General features: G+C 46.0%; 1 protein-coding gene and 1 non-coding gene across 8 annotated transcripts in view; one reads left to right on the top strand and one right to left on the bottom strand.

Moving 5' to 3' along the window:
* TOM1L2 (target of myb1 like 2 membrane trafficking protein) overlaps positions 1–20,254 on the bottom strand; it is a 109,922-nt gene that overhangs the window by 66,653 nt on the left and 23,015 nt on the right. The window lies entirely within an intron of this gene.
* On the top strand, positions 5,624–5,730 carry LOC141569121 (U6 spliceosomal RNA). The gene has a single exon (XR_012492513.1). It is a non-coding gene; the product is annotated as a U6 spliceosomal RNA (small nuclear RNA).

The raw sequence follows: 20,254 nt of genomic DNA, 5'->3' as shown, positions 1-20,254 counted from the left end.
TGTAAAACAAACAACACACAAAATTGCTTTTTTTTTTTTTTTTAAATGGATGCCTGGAAGAGAAATGTGAAAAACTGAAAATAATCAATGTGTATTTGGCTTAGAGGGAAATCTTTAAAATTTTGACCTGTTACTATTGTTTTATAAAGAAGGAAAAGGGATGCTGCATTACAAAAGACTAAGAGTAAAATGGCAAACTCATAAGCAAAACTAAAATCCAGTTATTTAATTCTTCCATCTGAAATAGCTGGGCACAGGGAATACTAAGCCTGTCTGAACGTAAGTACACCTTCTGACTATAAAGACTATTTTCCCTAAGGATAAAAGCCCTTAACCCCAATATCTCTGAAAAGGCATTTTCATCCTAACCAGGCCTCCCTATTAACTCCCCTTCACCCTAGACTGGGTTACCCATGATTTGTTTTTTTACCACCAGCTAGTGGAGGACCAAACCGAGAGCTAGTTTGGGCTGGCTCAGGGGGAGAGGCAGACATAATATACACACGCAATTTGCATTCCAAAGCCAAATCCAGCAGGGTTCTGAATCATCTGGGAAATTGCTCTATCCATCAACATAGAAAAATCAGGAGTATCAACAGTGAGAACAAACAGGGAGATTACATTTAAATGCAACCATACTGAAATAGGAAGAAGAGATCCAACGCAAGCATGTACACTGCTTGTACAATATGCAGAGCTAACAGACTTATCATACCCTGGTTGTATAACTTATTAATGGCCATGTGACTTTCCACAGTAGTTCTAGCTGGGTCACCTTGAGCAACACCAAACAAAGCTTGCCAAGGGAAACATGCAAATGAGACGTTCGCAATCCAGTGGGAACAGGCATTTTCCTAGCATGTTGGTATTTTTATTGTTGAAAAAGAAAACAGTATCCATCCAGCTTCTTCAGCACTGAAGCCACAAGCACCCAATTTCATTCTTCAGTGGGGTGGGTTCAACGGGCGGCGCCTGATGCTTTCGGCACATGGCTCCCCACTGAGTGGAGCCAGTATGTGGACATTGTGACACAGCCAGTCCCCCGAGGAAGTCTGAGGAACGGTGCCTAGTCCTCCCCCCACCCACCCCCTGACACGAGGCAGGCCTTCCTCCCTCCTTCCCTGTCTGAAGGCAGAGCACCCTTATCTGGAAAGAACCCCAACCTTGGGACAGAGAAGATGCTGGTGCAACCCGCCTCCAGACAATGGCCAGAGAACAGTGGGGCATCTTACACCTTCAGTTAGATGACGAGGCATTTTATCATATCAAGAATAACGGTCAGTGTTTTTAGATGTGATAATGAAGTTGTGGTTCTACTTTTTAAACGATTCCATACCCTTTAGAAGTACACGCGTGGGTATTTTTAGATGAATTTATATGATGTCTGGGGTTTACTGAAAAACAATCCAGGACTGAAGTGTGTGGGCCTGTAGATGAACTAAAACTGCCATGAGTTGATAATTGTTGAAACTCGCTGATAAATACATGCGAGTTCATTTAAATAGTCTTTCTCCTTTTGTATATGTGTGAAATTTTCCATAATAAAAAGACAAAAAGTTCGGTAGGAAAGGCATAAAGCCATTCATAACTGTGACCCAGCAATATACCCTAAGGAAATAAGTTGGGGGAGGGGAGAGCTGATTCTGCAAAGACGCCTAATTGAGAAACACTCTGCTGCTCCCAACAAATGAGAGAATGGCTAAGCAACAAGGGTACATCAGTAAAGCAAAAAAACGCTATGTGGCTTTAAAAAATGAGACATACTTTGGCCAAGTCGCTAGGTGGAAATCGGTATGCGGCGTGAAAAACAGGCAGCATGAAATAGTACATGCACAGCAATCACCACAAAGTAAAGAGCACACAGGAGGCAAGAGCCCCCCTCGACCCCTCAGCCCCCTACTCCTCTCAGAGGCCCTGCCCACCCCGTGTGTGCGCATACACCCGCTGAATTAACTGTGCTCTTCTGGGACCCACAGGCCTCCATCGCGGTGTCATGGCTCCTCATAGACCTGCCTTCCCGGAAAGACGAGAATTCTACCAGCACACAGTAGGAATTCAACAAATGCTTGTCCAACGGAACAGAATATAAATGACTGCTGTCAACTTTCTAGGTTTTGTTTGGCTTTTTTCTGTACAGCACTTCATACCCACTGTAGCCACTCAGGAAAGGCATTCCTCAGTGATTACCAGAGAACAATGCTTCCATTTCTGATTCACAAAGTGCTTTTGCAACCGGGGACTTGGGAAGAGAGCAAAGCAAAACAAAATCAAGCGACTGCCAGTCCAGATCCTCGCTGGACCGCAGAGAAAAATCTAATTTTGTTTTGCGAGCTTGTCGTAAGTTTCATCGCTGTGGCTCCTAATAGCAAGTCTGGAGCTATTCCCCAAGGACAGCTGGCCGCACGGGCCTTTCCTCAGCCCCTGGAAAGTGGAACACTGCAGGCTGCCGTCTGTGGCGGGCTCAGGGGCCAGGGCCGGGGCAGGAGTGCAGCCGGGAAACAGAAGCCGTGGGCTCCGCGGCGCGGCGGGGAGGACAGGAGCTGCATCGCCACGTTGGAAACCGCACAGGAGTTTAAAGGGCTGCACAGCCAGCCGTGTCCTCCGGGCCAGCCGGTCTCCCCGCCTGGCTGCCTGGCTGTCTCTGTGTCCCTGCTGCTCAGAGCTGCTGTGAGCAGCAGGCTTTGGGGAAGTGGTTTGATATGGATATTCAAGAATGTGGGAAGGAAGCCCATCGGAGGTCATTTTTCAGAGTCTGTCTTGACTCTTCTTGGATAAACCGTGACAGGAAGCACACATTCCCTGTGAGAATCTGTAAGGCCTCCCCAGAAGCGCGCGCACCCCATTCTGCCCACACTTTCTGCAGCTTCATCACGAACCCTGCCCCGAGTCAGACACCACGCGTGCCCTTGAGCAGCGCAGGAGCCTCCGCTGCCGCTGTTAATAAGAACACTTTAAAGAGCTAAAGACAACATGAATTTTTGGAGCAGCAAGCGGCTGCTGTGTCTGAGGCGCTCACAGAAAGTGAGGTGCATGACTTCCTGAAGGCCACCAGCAGGGAAACAGCTCGGGCCTGAGCACACACGGGCCAGAGCGCCCCAGCTAACACACTCTGCTCCGGACGTTCAGAAAGGACACTGCCACGTCGGACGTCCTCATGGCCATCAGACCTCAGGATAGCGTCTTCTGGTTGGCCTGCGATGCTGACACACTCACGCAGAGTCATTTCACTGAGGGTTTCCTTAAATGCTCCAGAAAGCGGGGTACAGAGAACTGCCAACACACAAACTTTAGTCCATTTTCCTGGTAAGAGTAAAAATAGTGGTCCGGGGGGTCCTAGAGAATGAGCAAGTCAGAAACTCCTGCGAAAGTGAAAGAAAGGGTGATGTGGGCCCGGTAAGGACATGGCGTCACACTTGGAAGGGGTAGGAGGGCATCCGAGAGCTTCAGACACACACCCGATGGCCCCTCAGGATATTCCACAACTCTGGGGGCTCCCAGAGACTCATTTCATCCGTTGTCCGAGAGATTAAATGCCCTTCCCAGCAGTCTCCTGCAGGCAGCTCATCAATGTGCAGGAGAGCTTGGATGACACAGCTGCCCTGCACGGGCCTTTACTCTGTCTCCCTATGGGGGTGCAAGAGAGTCCATCTAAGTTTCTTCCTATTCAGCATTAAAACATATTTTAAGGGTGTCCTACCTACTTCCACAAGGAATTTAAGGAAGTTTTTAATAATAATTTGTACCCAAGGCAAACAAAATAAAGTAAAAGGCAGACTAGAAACCACATGAAATAAAACGTGTGCTTTTTCGCTTTGTTTTGTTTTACCAAGAACAGGGAGGTAAGACAGCACAATCAAGCCTGGGCTGCCTGCTGGCCTCAGCAGAACGGGGAAGACAGCGAGTTCCAGTCCTCACTTTTTGATTAAAAGCAGAATAAAAGACTTTGCACTGGGGGGGAGAAATTCTTTTTCCTGACACTACATTTTGAGATGAATTTATTGCAGTCATTCTTATATTAAAGAATAGTGAGCAGCACAATATGTAACATCTTCAAAACGGTTTTACATAGAATACAAAACGCGCTTCCTATACCTTAGCTGGGCACCGAGTGCCCTTCACAGTTTGTCTCAGTTACTCTCCCAGCTTCATGGCCCTCTCCCCGCCCCGCCCCAGCCCCACAAGGAAACACACATTCAATAGAACCAGGCTCCTCCTTATTCCCAGAACATACTCTGACTTTCTCATATTTTAAGAGTTGAAGAGTTTAATCATCCTAAACGCTTCAAATCCTGCCTCTTCTACAAAGAGCTCCCCAATCCTCTCAAGCTCAAGACGTCTCCTCCCACACCCTTCCCACACCCCTGCCACCCCACCAGGCAGACCCCATGCAGGCAGAGTCAGGCAGAGGTGCTGCGCTGACCTGAGCTCACATCTGATTCTGCTGTTTATTGGCTATGGGACCCTGAGCAAGCAACTAAATCTCTCTGACCCTCAGTTTCTACAGCTGTAGAGCAGGAATAATAATACCCACACCTTGCGAAGCTTTCGTCAGAATGAGATGAACAGCTCTCAAGGCCTGGCACAGGACCTGGCGAATAACAACCCTCAGGAGAAGTGGGGGTGCCACTAGCTGCTATTGTCATAGCTACCGAGACTTGGTATCTGTCTTCTCTCCTCCACCAGAAAAGGAGCTCTGTGAGGGCAACATACGGAAGCATCTCCCACAATGCTTTCCACATAGGAGGACCTCCACAACAGGGAGAGGTCTGCAAGTCTGTTTGGAATTAGGTATGTAAGAGACCCTGCCACACAGCGGCTTCCTGCCAGATGCAGGCCCAGAACTCAGCGCCTTCCTCCTAGGCCACACTTTATCCGGGCAATGCTGCAGCCCCTGGAGGCTCTCAGGACACTGACTTCCTGCTCACACGGCAAAGATCATCTTCCCCATCGGGAAGTCATTCTCACCATACAGCTCTCCAATACCCACGTGACTCGCATTATTACAACCGGAGGCGGCCACGTTACCCAAAGCTCCCATTCCAGCCAAGAGGGTGTGTATTTAATTGTAATGAATGTAGCGCACTCACCAATGCCTTCGTGATCTACAGATCAAATCCATCAGCCCTTGATGGCTAATTTGGTATAACATGAATACTGCGAGTTCTAATAACTCACAGGAGACTGCTCTAGCACTTACAAGCTGTATGTCTTCCACATTCATAAAACAACCATAATTACCTTTCATGGGTGAGATGTTCTAGTAACTCTTACGTGACTTAACCCTAGAAAGTCTACAGAAGAAACAGACTTCAAAGCATTTTTGTTTCAAAAGCAGAAGACAAGACCAAGGACTTCGGAGTCCACGTTTGCACAAATCCGCCGGGAACCACTGCCTTCTTCATTTCCGGGGGGATCGGCATTGCAGTGATGGGGTCCCTGGACACAAGTGCAAAACTGGCCCAAACCAGTTTTGAATCTTCTCTTTTGGAGTTCCCTTCAGAAGTAACACGTCTGTCTGTGTTGTGGAAAGAAAAGCCAGGCCTCACTGGGCTGGGAGGGTGGGGGAAGCACTTTGGAACCAGACAGTACTGGATGTAAATCTCATTTAAAAATATTGGGTAAAGTGCTCGCTTTGGCAGCATATACACTGACATCGGAACGGTACAGAGAGGATTAGCACGGCCCCCGCGCAAGGATGACACGCAAATTCGTGAAGCGTTCCATATTTTTTTAATGAAATTGGAACACCTCCCTTACGCCATATACAATAAATTCAAAATGGATTAAACACTTAAATGTAAGATATGAAAACTAAAACTCCTAGAAGAAAATATAGGAAGTAAATTTGCAGACATTACCCTTAGCAATATTTTTACTGATATATCCCCTCGGGCAAGGGAAATAAGAGAAAAAATAAACATATGGGACTACATCAAACTTCAAAGTTTTTTCACAGCATAGGAAACCATCAAAATTAAAAGGTAGCTTACCGAATGGGAGAAGATATTTGCCAATGATACATCTGATAAGGGGTTAATATCCAAAATTTATGAAAAACTCATTCAACTCAACACCAAAACAACAAACAACCCAATTAAAAAATGGGCAGGGGACATGAAGAGACACTCTTCTAAAGAGGGCATACAGATGGCCAACAGACATGAAAAGATGCTCAACCTCACTAATCATCAGAGAAATGCAAATAAAAACCACAATGAGAAACCACCTCACCCCAGTCAAAATGGCTATCATAAATAAATCAACAAACAACAAGTGCTGGCAGTATGTGGAGAAAAGGGAACCCTTGTGTACTGTTGGCGGGAATGCAGATTGGTGCAGCCACTATGGAAATCAGTATGAAGGTATCTCAAAAATCTGAAAATGGAACTACCTATGACCCAGCAATTCCACTCCTAGGTATCTATCCAGAGAAATCCAAAACGCTAATTTCGAAATTATATATGCACCCCTATGTTTACTATGGAGTTATTCACAATAGCCAAGACATGGAAACAATCGAAATGCCCATTGGTAGATGACTGGATTAAGAAACTGCGGTACATTTATACAATGGAGTATTACGCAGCCATAAAGAATGAAATCTTACCATTTGCAACGATATGGATGGACCTAGAGAACATTATGCTAAGTGAAATAAGTCAGACGGAAAAAGACAAATACCATATGATCTCACTTATATATGGAATCTAAAGAATAGAATAAATGAATAAACTAATCAGAAACAGTCTCAGAGACATAGAGGAAAAGCTGAGGGTTGCTAGATGGGAGGAGGGTGGGGATGAGGGAAAAGGTGAGGGAATTAGAAAGCACAAGATTGTCACAGGGATACGAAGGACAGTTTGGGGAATATAATCAATAATGTTGTAAAGATTTTGTAGGGTATCTGATGGACACTTGTCTTATTAGGGAGACAACCTCAGGGATGGTGTAGATGTCTGACCACTGCGCTGTACACCTGAAGCTGAAGCTGAATAATAATGAATGTCAACTATAATTTTATTTATATATATATATAGCCACGGGATGTGGAGTGCAGTCAGTGGAACTGTAACAGCTGCATACGATGTCAGAGGGGTAGTGGATTGGGGGAGGGGGACTATCACTTTATGAGGGGTGTAAATGTCTAACTAGGACATTGTTTTGTACACCTGAAACTAATAATAATAATAAAAATAATATTAGGTAAAGTTGTTTAACCTCCTTGGTCCTCACTGTTCTCATATATAAAATGGGGATAACAGTATTAATGCACATGGAAAAGATTCTCATATTTTATTGTGCATCAGAGTCATTTGGGAGTTTGTTTAAAATACAGATACGTGAGTCCCATCCCCAAAGATTCTGTTTCAGTGAGTCTGATGTGGGGCCTAGGGATCTGTGGGGATTTAAATTATTTTTCATTTTTAATTACACAATATGTAAATATACTTCCCCCTTGTAAAATATTAAAACATTACCTTATCAGTTATGATTGCATTCAGCTGCAAGCAATTTTAAAAAACCTAACAGTCACTTAAACAGGCGGGGGGGGGGGTGTATTTTTCTCATGGAACGAGAACAAATCTAGAAGCAGGCAGACAGGGTTGCAGCAGCCGCTCCAGGACGGCACGAAGAACCCAGGATCTTGTCTTCTTGCTCCGGCATCACCGGCCTGTGGCTTCCACCCCTGTGACTGCCATGCGGCCGCTGCTCCGGAAGGCAGCGTCCATGAAACAGGCAGGGAGAAGGCACAAGGCCCTAAGCGTTTACCTTTTTATTTATGAAGGGGTGCTCTCGCTAGGGGCTTATGCCTCCATCTCATAGGTCAGAATTGTGTCCTGTGGTCACTCCTAGTTGCCAGGGAGACTATGTAAGACAATTGTTTAGCTGGGCACATATCCCCCCAAACAAAATCAAGGAGAAATGAGGCATAGATGTGGGATAGGAAATGAGCAGTGCCCAACTACAATTCCAGATAAGGTTCATGCCCCCTGTGACCCTCTCTCCCTCGTACCCCCATTAATCCGGGCCTCATGGGCATTTTTACCAAGCTCCTCAGCAAATCCTGATGCCCCCAAGCCACGGCGTGAGGCCCAGCGCCACACTTCCAGCGGCGTTCACGTGGAGCGGTTAGAGCTGGCTGTCAAGTGCGCAGCCTCGCGGAGCCGTCACACGTGTCCAGTCAATATTTACTCTCATCTTCTTTCCTCCCCTACAAGTCACCGAGAAACACTAACCTCATTTGCTGTCACCACATCTCAAGTTTGGCCTTGCCCAGCATACAACAGTGGGGTGTGGGAAATTATTGGCTTGTTTTAAAAATCAAAGCCACCCTTTAAAAGATGATGATCTGCCACCTCTGACTACACACACACACACACACACACACACACACACACATAATTTTTTTTTTTATTGCGGAACAGTGTGTTTCTCCAGGGCCCATCAGCTCCAAATCATTGTCCTTCAATCTAGCTGTGGAGGGCACAGCTCACTGGCCCATGTGGGAATCGAACCGGCAACCCCATTGTTCAGAGCTCGCGCTCTAACCAACTGAGCCATCCGGCCGCCCACCTCTGACAATATTTAAAGAATATGATTGGGGGCCCCAAACCTGACGCCATGAGGCCCTAACCGAGATGACAGCATCATTCCACGAAGTGACTTTCTGCCTGCAACGGCTTGCTTGCAGTCTGCACATTTGGCTACTGCGTTAGGGGAAAAATGTGACAGTGGACAAGTGTTCATCACACATTAAGTGGGACAAAAATCAAGATAAAAGCAGTACACATAGTTTTATATTAAAAAGTGTACACCTATGTAAAAAAGAAAAGCCTGGAAAGCTAATCCCAATATGGTCACAGTGGTACACATCTTAGTGGTAAGAACTACGTTTTCTTCCATTTTGGTTTTGTTGTTGGGAAGGGAGGGTAACTTTCCAAAATTTTCTACAAAATATATATATATTTCTTTTAGAACCAGTTTGTCATTTTTTTTTCCCCCTAAGGAGGGCGCAGCTCACAGTGGCCCATGTGGGGATCAAACTGGCAACCTTGGTGTTATTAGCACCACGCTTTAACTAATTGAGCTAACCAGCCACCCCCAGTTTGTGATTTTTAAAAAAACTTGTCAACCTATACAGTCATCATATAGTAACTTTTGGAAGGCCTCTGGTGGGCCAGCTCATCAACTCTATGCCATATCTTATCTGGTCTTTGTGTAAAATTAGATGGTAACTAAGGAGGTCTTCAGCCAAAGCAAGGGCATGACCACGTACACAGAACCATGACAACGCTGTCAGCTATGATGGTAGCATTTTAACAACCTGAAACCATCCACATTTAACAGGGGAAAACACTCCCCAATGAAACAGAGGCTCAAGGTCCCTGTGATTTCCTAATCGAGAAGCTGCAAAGAAAAATGTGGGTTCATTACTCAGCTGCTACGCTGCACTCAGCTACCCTGCACATAGCAATTAGGGGAAGATTCAGGGTGCCATGTGCACTGCATACAAAGCCAGCCACCCTCTGGGAGGAACCAGGTACACAAGGCCCTGCAGCATGGCAAGCAGCCAAGTATTAAAAAATTTTTTTCCAACCAGGGTACGTTTTTGGCAAACCCCTGCCTGAACTTCCCTCAGTAAGCCCACGTAGCTTACTAATAAATATGTTAATAGGCAAGATCTACAAGTTGGATGCTGTTAACTTTAGAAAAGCAGCTGAACTATGGGAGTCAGGTAGGGGGAGGTAACTTCATATCTAAGACTCTACTGTCTACTTATCTTTTCCACTCTAGCAAATGTTTGTGGCCTGCTGGCAATAAAGAGCCTTGGCTGGGCTTCTTCTGAAACAAAGCTGCCCTAGGTCAAGATGGCAGAGTAGGTAAATGCTGTGGTCACCTCTTCCCATGACCACATTAAAATTACAACTAAATTATGGAACCCTTGAGAACCACTGGAAGACTGGCTGAACAAAAGTCCCATACCTAAGGATATAAGGAAGAAGCCACATCGAGACTGGTAGGAGGGGCAAAGAAGAAGGGCTGGTACCACACCCACATGTGGTGGTTAAGAATCAGGAGGGATTTCTCTGCTGTGGAGGTCCCCACTGGGGAGTGAGGGGTACCAGACCCACACTGGGTTCCCCAACCCAGGGCTTCAGTGCTAGGGAAAGGAGTCCCCATAACACGCGGCTGCAAAAACAGCAGGGATTTCATCTGAATGAGACGGAGAGCTTCTGTAGACCCAGGTGTCCTCTTAAAGGGCCTGAGTACAGATTCACTCACAAACACTCACCCTAAGCTCCAGGGAAGGGACAGCAGCTTAAAAAGTGCCAGGGACACAAGGGCAGGAACTGAATTGTGTGCCTTCAGAACGAGGGCTGGAGGGGCAGCTCTCTCCTGGACTAAAGTGCTGGCAGGCACCACTGTTCCTTTGTTGAGCCATCCCCACACAAAGTAAGAGCAGGCAGGTGCCAAATCTGAGTCTCCATCAACCTGGCTAACATAACACCACTCTTGCCCCACCCTGGTGATTCTCTGAGACCTTGCCCCACCCAATTTACATGCCCTGCCTTTCAGTCTAATCCACACCAGCGGCCAGCCTGGGCCTGGGCTGAGGACTTTTCTAAAATCTCTCAAAGGTCCACAAACCCCAAACAAGCAGCAGCTGGCCTTGGTGTGCCCTGTACCTCTTGCTAAGCAGCCCCAAGCCCAGCACTAATGGCAGCTGGTCTCGGTTCACAGCATACCCACTCCCAAGTGCTTCCAAGCCAAGCACAGGCAGCTACCAACTGCAGATCACTTTGTAGCTCCTACCAGGTGGCTCCAGGCCAGACTCAGGCAGTGGCTGGCATTGACCTGCACTAGAGCCCCTCCCAAGAGGCCCCAGAACCAACACACTTGTGGCTGGCTTCAGACCACACCAGAGCACCACTCAGTTAATGCCACAAGTGACACACACAAAGGGTGGACTCTGCAGGCACCAGAGTTCCGCTAAAGCAAATCCTGCCTCGTGGGGTCAGCCCCTGCACAACAGCTTGTCTGCTGTGCACAGCCAGTCTCCTCACAGCCAGTTAGCCTGGGGCTCAATCCCACCTACTGATGTGCCAACAGCAATCAAGGCTCAACCACAACAGGAGAGCACACATAACCCACACAAAGGACACCCCTGGAGCACCCGGCTCAGGTGAACAGGGAGATGGCCCCACTGGGTTGCACAGGACACCTACTACATAAGGCCACTCTGCTAAACTGGCAGACATAGCAGATCTACCTAATACATAGAAACAAATACAAGGAGGCAGCCAAAATGGGGAGACAAAGAGACATGTCCCAAATGAAAGAACAGAACAAATTTAACAGGGGGAAACAAAACTCCAAAAAAGAACAAAACTCCAAAAAAGAACTAAACAAAATGGAGACAAGCAATCTGCCAGACAGAGTTCAAAACACTGGTTAGAAGGATGCTTCAAGGAACTTCAGGAAAAAATAGAGGACCTCAGTAAGAACTTCAACAAAGAGATAAGCAACAAAAAATGAGATAGAAAACATGAAAAAGAACCAGTTGGAAATGAAGAATACAAAAACTGAAATGAAGAATCCATTACATGGAATGAACAGCAGATTAGATGAAGCAGAGGATCAAATTAGTGATTTGGAAGACAAGATAGTGGAAAACACCCAACCAGAACAGCAAAAAGAAAAAAAGAATAAAAAAAAAAAAAAAAATGAGGAGAGTTTAAGGGACCTCTGGGACACCATCAAGCATAACAACATTCACATTATAGGGGTACCAGAAGGAGAAGCGAGAGAGAGAGCAAGGGATTGAAAACCTATCTGAAGAAATAATGACAAAAAACTTCCCTAACGTGGCGAAGGAAATAGACATACAAGTCTAGGAAGCACAGAGAATCCCAAACAAGATGAACCCGAGGAGGCCCACACCAAGACACATCATAATTAAAATGCCAAAGCTTAAAGACAAAGAGAGAATCTTAAAAGCAACACGAGAAAAGCAGTTAGCTACCTACAAGGGAGCTCCTATAAAATTGTCATCTAATTCTCAAAAGAAACTTTTCAGGCCAGAAGAGATTGGCATGAAATATTCAAACTGATGAAAATCCAGGACCTACAACCAAGATGACTCTACCCAGCAAGGCTGTCATTTGGAGTTGAAGGAGAGATAACGAGCTTCCCAGACAAGAAAAAGCTGAAGGAGTTCATCACCACCAAACGAGTGTTACAAGAAATGTTAAAAGGACCTCTTTAAGAAGAAGAAGGAAAACAAATGAAAAATATGAATAAGAGAAATCACAAAGGAAAAAAATCTCACTGAAGTAAGCAAACACATAATAAAAGCAGTGAATCAACCAACAGTAAAGTTAGCACAAAGGTTAAAAGGCAAAAGCAGGAAGAGCATGTGTAATTACAACAGTAAATTAAGGGATATATACAAACACATAAACACAAAAGAAGTAAAAAATAATGACAAAAACATGAATGTGGTGGACGGATGAGTAAAAGTGGTAGTGATTTTTTAATATGTTTGAACTTAAGCGACCATAAACTTAAAACAGACTGCTATAAACATAGCTTCGTTTATACGAAGCACATTGTAACCACACACCAAAACTCTACAAGAAATACACACAAAATACAGAGAAAGGAATCCAAACCCAACACTGCAGAAAGTCATCAACATACAAGAGAAGAAAGCAAGAGAATAAGAAGGGAACAGAGAGGAACTACAAAAACAATCAGGAAACAATTAATAAAATGGTAACAACTACATACCTGTCAATAATTATTTTAAATGTAAATGAATTAAATGCTCCAATCAAAAGACGAACCAGATAAAGAAAATGCGGTACCTATATACAATGGAATATTAGTTGGCCATAAAAATAATGAATCTTACCATTTGTGACAATGTGGATGGACCTAGAGAGTATCATGCTAAGTGAAATAAGACGGAGAAGAAAAAAGTACCATATGATTTCCCGTGTGTGGGATTTAAAAAACAAAATAAATGAACAAACAAAACAGAAACAAACTCATGGATATGGAGAACAAACTGAAGGTTGCCAGATGGGAAGGGGGCTGGGTGAGGGGTACAAATGGGCAGTGACAGAACAGTCACAGGGATGTGGAGTACAGCTTACGGGAGCACAGTCAATCTTGTAGTAATTACACGTGACGTCAGGTGGGTGTTATTGGGGGATCACTTCATAAGTTACGTAAATGTCTAACCACTATGCTATACACGTGAAACTAATACAATATAGAATGGCAACTGTGATTGAAAAATTTTTTCTAAATTAAAAAAAGATAATAAAAGAAACCTGCCCCGATGACTAAGGACCCCTGATTTAAATTAAGTTGCTGCACTCTGAGCCTCTTCCTCCAAATCTGATGGCAGAAAAGTGACCTCCGCGACCACTGCTATTTCCAGTCAGGTGACTCTGAGCTTGCTGAGCTGTGCTTTCCAAGGCCCTGGTCATGGTGCCTGCTTTAGAAGGACTGGGGTGAACAGAGGCTGGTGTGCTTGGAAGCCGCCATCCTGGGCCCAAGGACCCAGGGCAGCCCCTCGCCTTGCCGGGTCTCCCAGGCTCTGCAGCAAAGCTGACTTACACGCCTGGCCACACCGTTTCCAAAGTCTGCAATGGTGGTGACTGAAGGCGCGAAGAGCCTTTCGGACATACGTGCTCGAGTCACAAATGATGAGACACAGCTGGCAAACCAACATAGGAATATCCAGCCTCAGTAGGAAGTAAACAGTGGGCATTTAAATGAAATGCACTCTCTCCTGTCACTTCAGCAGTCTGAGGAAGCCTCTTGTGCAACACTCCTAGCTGGTCTCCCCGCAGCCCCTCCTGCCCTTTCCAACCCATCCCCAACCAGCAGCTGGAGTGACCTTTCTGGAATGCAAGTCCCCTCACGTCCTGGTCTGCTTCAGGCCCCTTTATGGCTGCCCGCTGCTGTCAGGGGAAAGTCTACATTCTGCTCCCGCCCTGCTTCCACTGCATCCGTCTCCCTCCACCCCCCCATCGTCCGGCCTCAGCTCCGCTGCCTTGTGTTGTCTCTGCCTGGGTAACTAGGATACTCCCTCCCCACCACCTCCACGTGCTTCCACCCTACTTAACGCTCAACACCTTCACAATGTGGCCTAAACACCCTTCTTCCAGGAAGCCCCACCAACGCCATTCCACACGCGAGTCCCTCTAACCGGACCCGCATTGGGTCCCAGCAAGGCTGAGCAAATAGAAAGCAACATACATCTTTTTGGAGAGTAAGAATCTTAAAAATGAGCATACCCTTTGACATGGTAATTCTACTTAAAGGAATTTATTATAAGTAAATAATCTAAAATGCAGACAAAGATTTAAGTCCTACATGTTGATCGCTGCATTAATTATAACCACACAGAAAAAAGAACCAAAAAGAAACAATCTAAATGTCCAACGTTAAAGGAACGGTAAAGTAAATTACAATATATTCACATGATGGAACTTTATGGAGTCATTTAAAAATGATATTTATAAGCTGTTTTTTAATTAAAAATGCTTATTGTATGTTAAGTGAACACAGAAACAGTGCACAAAGTTGTCTTCACAGCACAATCTCTGTAAAGAAAAATGTATTAACAACACGGGAAAGAAATATGCCAAAATGTTTATTAGAGTGACCTCTGGGTAGTAGGATAATGAATATTTTTCTTTAATTCACGCTTTGAAATTATCAGGGGGGAAAAGGGCTTAAGAGCCTGATTCAACCCTTGCAGTCACCCTGCCTTGCTTCTCACCAGGTCACAGAGCAAACGCAGGACTGGCCTCCCATGACCCTTTCATGCAGGGTCTCCTGATGCACAGCATGTAGTGACAAATGTCAGGACAGCTGAGGACATCTGTCCCTGCACCCTAGAGATAAAGGAAAGCAATACCTGGCAATTGTCCCTTCTCCAGTGGTACATATTCCCAGAGTTATCTGGTCACCCCAAAGCAGGCCAATATGACCTCTTCCTCAGATAGAAATGTCATAAAAGCCCAACTAACTTATCCCCTGGTTTGGGAACAGGCATTCCACTATAATCCCATTTGAAGAACACTAGAATATTTACTTTTGTCTTTGATAGGGGTCAACCAACAACGAAATGGCAACCTATGTGTCAATATCCACCCAGTCCCATTAGGGGTTCCAAATTAGGGGAATTTCGTGGGCATGGCTGGTAATAGCAAGTGGGGCCTGGTACCCATCAACCAGATGAAACCAAAATTCTTTCCCACTTTTCTGTACCACCGTTGCAGGAGGGCATTTCCCAGCGATCCCGGAGCCCGAGGCCTGCGGACTCTATCCCCACGGGTGTCACGGGCGCTCAGCCCACCAGCAGCTTTCTGAGGCTGACATACTGCCTGGCATTGACACAGAGCACAGCACACATGCTGCAGTCTCATTTCCTGCGGGCTGCAGGAATGGGAAAATGCAAGGATAAATGGCAGTGAGTAATGCCACGGCGAAGCACTCACACCGGAACATAACAGAGGCCCTAGAGAGCGCTGCACCGTAGGGGGAGGGGACGTGTGGAAAGGTTAACACCCACTCCGGGCTCCAAATCCACTCTTAAGCTTAAGGGTACTTCCCACATCGTCCCCTCTTGTCTCACCAACCCACCCCCCCAATCCCCACGTCTGACAGCGCATAACAGAGAACTGTACTCCATTTCGGTCACACCCACAGAGTCTCCACATACCACGTGCTTGCTGGGACTTTGCCATAGGGCACCTCTGCTTTGGGGGGCTCTCCAGAACACAGTGCCACTGGGAGCAGAGACCCCCATCTGTACGATGACCCCACACCGAGGTCGCCCCTCCCACAGCAGTGTGGTGCAACGGAGAGCGCCCCAGCACTGACAAGAGGAAAGAGGAGGGAGGCAGACTTCAGACAAAATCAAGGCCTTTCTGTTTCACCGGAGACGCAGCCAACAGGGGGGTGCGCTGCCTGTGAGACAACGAGTGTCCATCACTGGAGGTACCGGTGTGGGCTGGTGCTCACCTGGGGACACTCTAGAAGGAGCACTGCTTTGCCAGAAATGTTGCTCTTGGTAACCCAAGGGGCTGCTTCCACCTGGGAGACCCTGAGTGCCATGGATTTCACTGGAGCGGCCAGAAGCTGCCCTCTTCACTCGAAACGTAAGGCTGACGGCAGTCTTGCACCTGGCAGGGCTGTCCCACACAGTGAATGATGCAGGAGAGGCCCTGGGAAGAGGAAAGGAGTCACTCAACCCTCCACGAGGGAGTGGAATGGCGGGCCATCGTGGAAGAAGCCTGTGAGACTCACGACAGCCAGGAGGTTGCAGGTCTCTCCAGATTCCACTTCTACCTGCACGTCATAAACGCGCGGGCCTCGTTCAGGAGGCAGAGGATTGTGAAACGCCACCACCGCACCTGGCTGAGTCCTGTACTATCCTAGGTGCCTTACTTACCTGATTACCTCAGAGGAGCGAAGAGACTTGGCCAGACACACTCAGCAAGCAGCAGGACCGGTACTAGACCCAGTGTGTCCCACTGCTGAGCCCAGGTGCTCCGCCGCTAAGGTATAATGTAGTGACTCGGAGAGGGATGACAACGATCCAGTTAAGACCCTGATACGCGAACAGCTTCTAAATGACTTGCTGTCACTCAGTGCGGAAGTATCTTCATCTGAACGAAGCCTTTCCCAAGGCTCACAGAGGAGGCCAGCCCTGTCCGGGTGACGCTTCCCTCCCTAGCACTGTCTGCCTGGTGGTGCTGAGACCAACGGCAGGCAAAACACTGGCAGCTGGCTGGCAGGGCGGCACAGAACCTTCACTGCCATCTGGGGAGAGGCTTCTGAGACCAGCTGTGACCAGTCGCCGCCCGAATTCAACACGCGGCACTGGTGGCCAGCGCACCCCAGGTTAGTGCCCAGGCTGCCTGAGGCCCTCAGCTCCTGCCATCAGGCCGCACGTCAGTGCCCTCGGATCGCTGGGGGTTAAAGGAACAAACACCAAGAGCACTGAGCCCATGGGGGGCTTCTAAATCAAGGAGACAGTTTAATTCCTCTCCCCAGGGAGGGCCCTCTCTTTCTTTTCTCTTCTTTCTTTTTTTGAGGGCCATTTCTTAATGACCAATCAGTGAGCAAGAGTGTCTAAGCGAGACAAAAAATCAGTAACTAGTACTAATTCCCACCAAAGTTTCTTTGTGTGCCCAGCCCTGGGACAGGCATCTGAGGAACAGGCCTCAGGGCAGTGAAACTCCAGTTTGGAAACCACTTACAATCCCTAAGAATCGGTGGATCTAGGCACAAACATCACAAAGACAAATACAGCCAGACATCAGGTCCCTGCAAGACAGAAATCATCACCCTAAAGCAGTCTTGTCAAAAAAAATTAAAGCTGCCCCCTGCAACTAGAAAACGGCAAAACTGGACCCGGAGCTGAGCTGCGCCCTCCACAACTAAGACTGAAAGGACAACAACTTGAAGCTGAACGGCGCCCTCCACAACTAAGATTGAAAGGACAACAACTTGACTTGGAAAAAAAGTTCTGGAAGTGCACACTGTTCCCCAGTAATGTCCTGTTCCCCTTCCTCAATAAAATCTTAAAAAAAAAAAAAAAAAATTAAAGCTGAATTTGATGAGACCATAGATGGAACTTCCAGTTTACATGAAATACTGAGAACAGAGGAACATGAAAATGTGAAATGATACCATGGAGATACAGTCAGCAAAACCGAGACCACAGGAAACTATAGGACAAATGAGCTGGTTTCTTCAACAAGTAAATTGTAATGAAATGAACATGGAGGAGGAACCTAGAGATTAAAAGAGACATAAGAGACATGTCAACCAACTGTAATGTTGTACCTTATTAGATCTTATTCAAACAAACAAACTTAAAAAAATGTAACAGTTTGAGACAATTACAAATTTGAATACTAACTGAATATGCAATATTAGGGGCTTATTGCTAATTTTTAAAGTATAATAATAGTATTATGGTAGTATTATTTTTTTTTAAAAAAGAGTTCATTTTCTTTTAGAAATACACACTGAAATACATAACTGAAATAATGTGATTTGGGGAATTTACTTCAAAATAATATAGGCCAGGAGAGGGAGTAGGCAAACATATTGACAAAATATAAAAGGTCATGAGTTAATAATTGTTGAAGTTGTATAAAGGATAAGTAAGTGGAGGTTCATTATACTATTATACTTTTGCATGTTTAAAATTTTCCATAACACAAAGTTTAAAAAGTAAACCCAGATTTGAAGATGAGATTGGTACAGTCAATATTCTCAGAGAAAAGTTAAAGTAAAAACTATAGGGCACAGGTTATAAATGTAACAGATATTTAGATGAGGGAGGTATTGAGACTCAATAAACACTTATTGTATGTCTACTATGTACTAGATTCTAAAGTATTGTGTTTCCCTGAAAATAAGACCTAGCCGGACAATCAGCTCTAATGAGTCTTTTGGAGCAAAAATTAATATAAGACCCAGTATTATATTATATTATATTATATTATATTATATTATATTACCAGGTCTTATAGTAAAATAAGACTAGGTCTTATATTAATTTTTGCTCCAAAAGACACGTTGGAGCTGATTGTCCGGCTAGGTCTTATTTTGGGGAAACACGGTAGGCACTTTATTTACCAGTGGTGTGATCTCTGCACCTCAACTTCCTCATGTACAAAATGGGGACGTTAAGAGGTCTGCTTCATCCAGTTGATATTAAGAGGAGATAAGCTTGTATTTATCAAGCACTTAGAAAAATGCCTGGCCTGTAGTGAAAGTACTCAATAAATGGTAGCTTTAAATAACTCTATGCAATAAATGTTAGGCCCATTTTATAGCTGAGGAAACTGAGGCTCATAAAAGGTGACTTGTTCAAAAGGTCACGCTGCCATGACAGGTAGAGCCTGGGGACCCTGAGGCTGAGCTCCCTTGGGCACAGCACAGGCAAGAGAGCCCCCAGACTGCTGGGGAGCATGGAGGAGGCAGGGGTCAGGGAGGAAATGAGCTGTGACTCTTTGAACAAAGAGTAAGAGTAAGGTAAGGCTGAAAAGAAGAAGAACAACACTCAAGACCTTGAGAAATGCCATTCTGATGAAATTCAGGGCAAATTTTCTCCCAATTAAAGACTGGTCTCCACGGCTGTCATTGGGGTGACGTCACTAATTCAAATAAATAGCCACAGGGTTTCAGAGGGAACAATTTTAACTCTGCTTTCCATAATAAAGCTTCTGGATTACAGCTCAAAGCTTTAGCTAGTTAAGTGTGTGGGTCAGTCTCATAAATTGTTTTCTTGGCTGGATCCCAAGAAAGCCAGGCTGTCGTGCCAGAGGTGATCGCTTTTGCATTCCCACTCAGAAAGGTGGCTTCTCCACAAGGCTTGCAAACCATCCCTGTCTGATCTATAGTCCTGGGACGCTCAACCTTCCCCTAAAATCTGTCCTAGTGTTTTATCTGAGGAAACTACACCGTTGAAGACGGCTGTCCAGACATGACACCCAGAACCTGCCCACGGCCACAAAGGAGACCATTTCTCCAGGAAACAGGTAGACGAAGGTCACCTTAGTAGCAGAGCCTTCTAGATTTGCTGACCGCCATTTCCCGGACCTGGGCTTGCCCAGCACCGCCTGCGAGCAGGCCCAGAGGCCTTTGTGGTGGCCTCGGAAGAGACTGCTGGGGGCCGAACACGCCCCTCAAGTCACCGCTCTGCCCTCCCATGGCCTCGGCGACGCATTTATGTGTTTGGCTTCCTTGCTGACGAAGAGAACCTCACTGCGCCGTGAAAATGAAACATGTGAAAAGCCGGACAAAACGCTGAGCACGTGTGTGCTTATGCTGACTCCCATGAAACCAGAACCACCTCAGCTCAATGGCACTAGCCAGGCGGCAGGGCCTGGGTTTTATTTCCGGCTCTGCCACATTATCTGCAAATTTTCCATTCCAAGCAAAAGAAGCCCTGTCCCCCCCTCACTATCCTGGCTGAATGGAAAACAAAAATTCACAGATAACCTAGGAACCTCATTTTTGCCTTCGTGTTTCAGCCTCCTTCCACTAAGGTGGAGCACAGAAGGACTAATGGGAACTTTTTTTACTTGAATGTTCTCCCTCACTCTGCTGTCTAGTTCTCTCCTCGCAGATGCAGGTGACCACTAGCAAGCCCCTCAAATGAGAAGCAGGAAGAAGGCAGGAGATGGGAACAAAGGGGCCCAGGGAAAAT

The sequence above is a fragment of the Rhinolophus sinicus genome, linkage group LG15 (assembly GCF_036562045.2).
Source record: "Rhinolophus sinicus isolate RSC01 linkage group LG15, ASM3656204v1, whole genome shotgun sequence".
NCBI lineage: Eukaryota > Metazoa > Chordata > Mammalia > Chiroptera > Rhinolophidae > Rhinolophus > Rhinolophus sinicus.
This window is presented reverse-complemented; position numbering and strand designations above follow the sequence as displayed.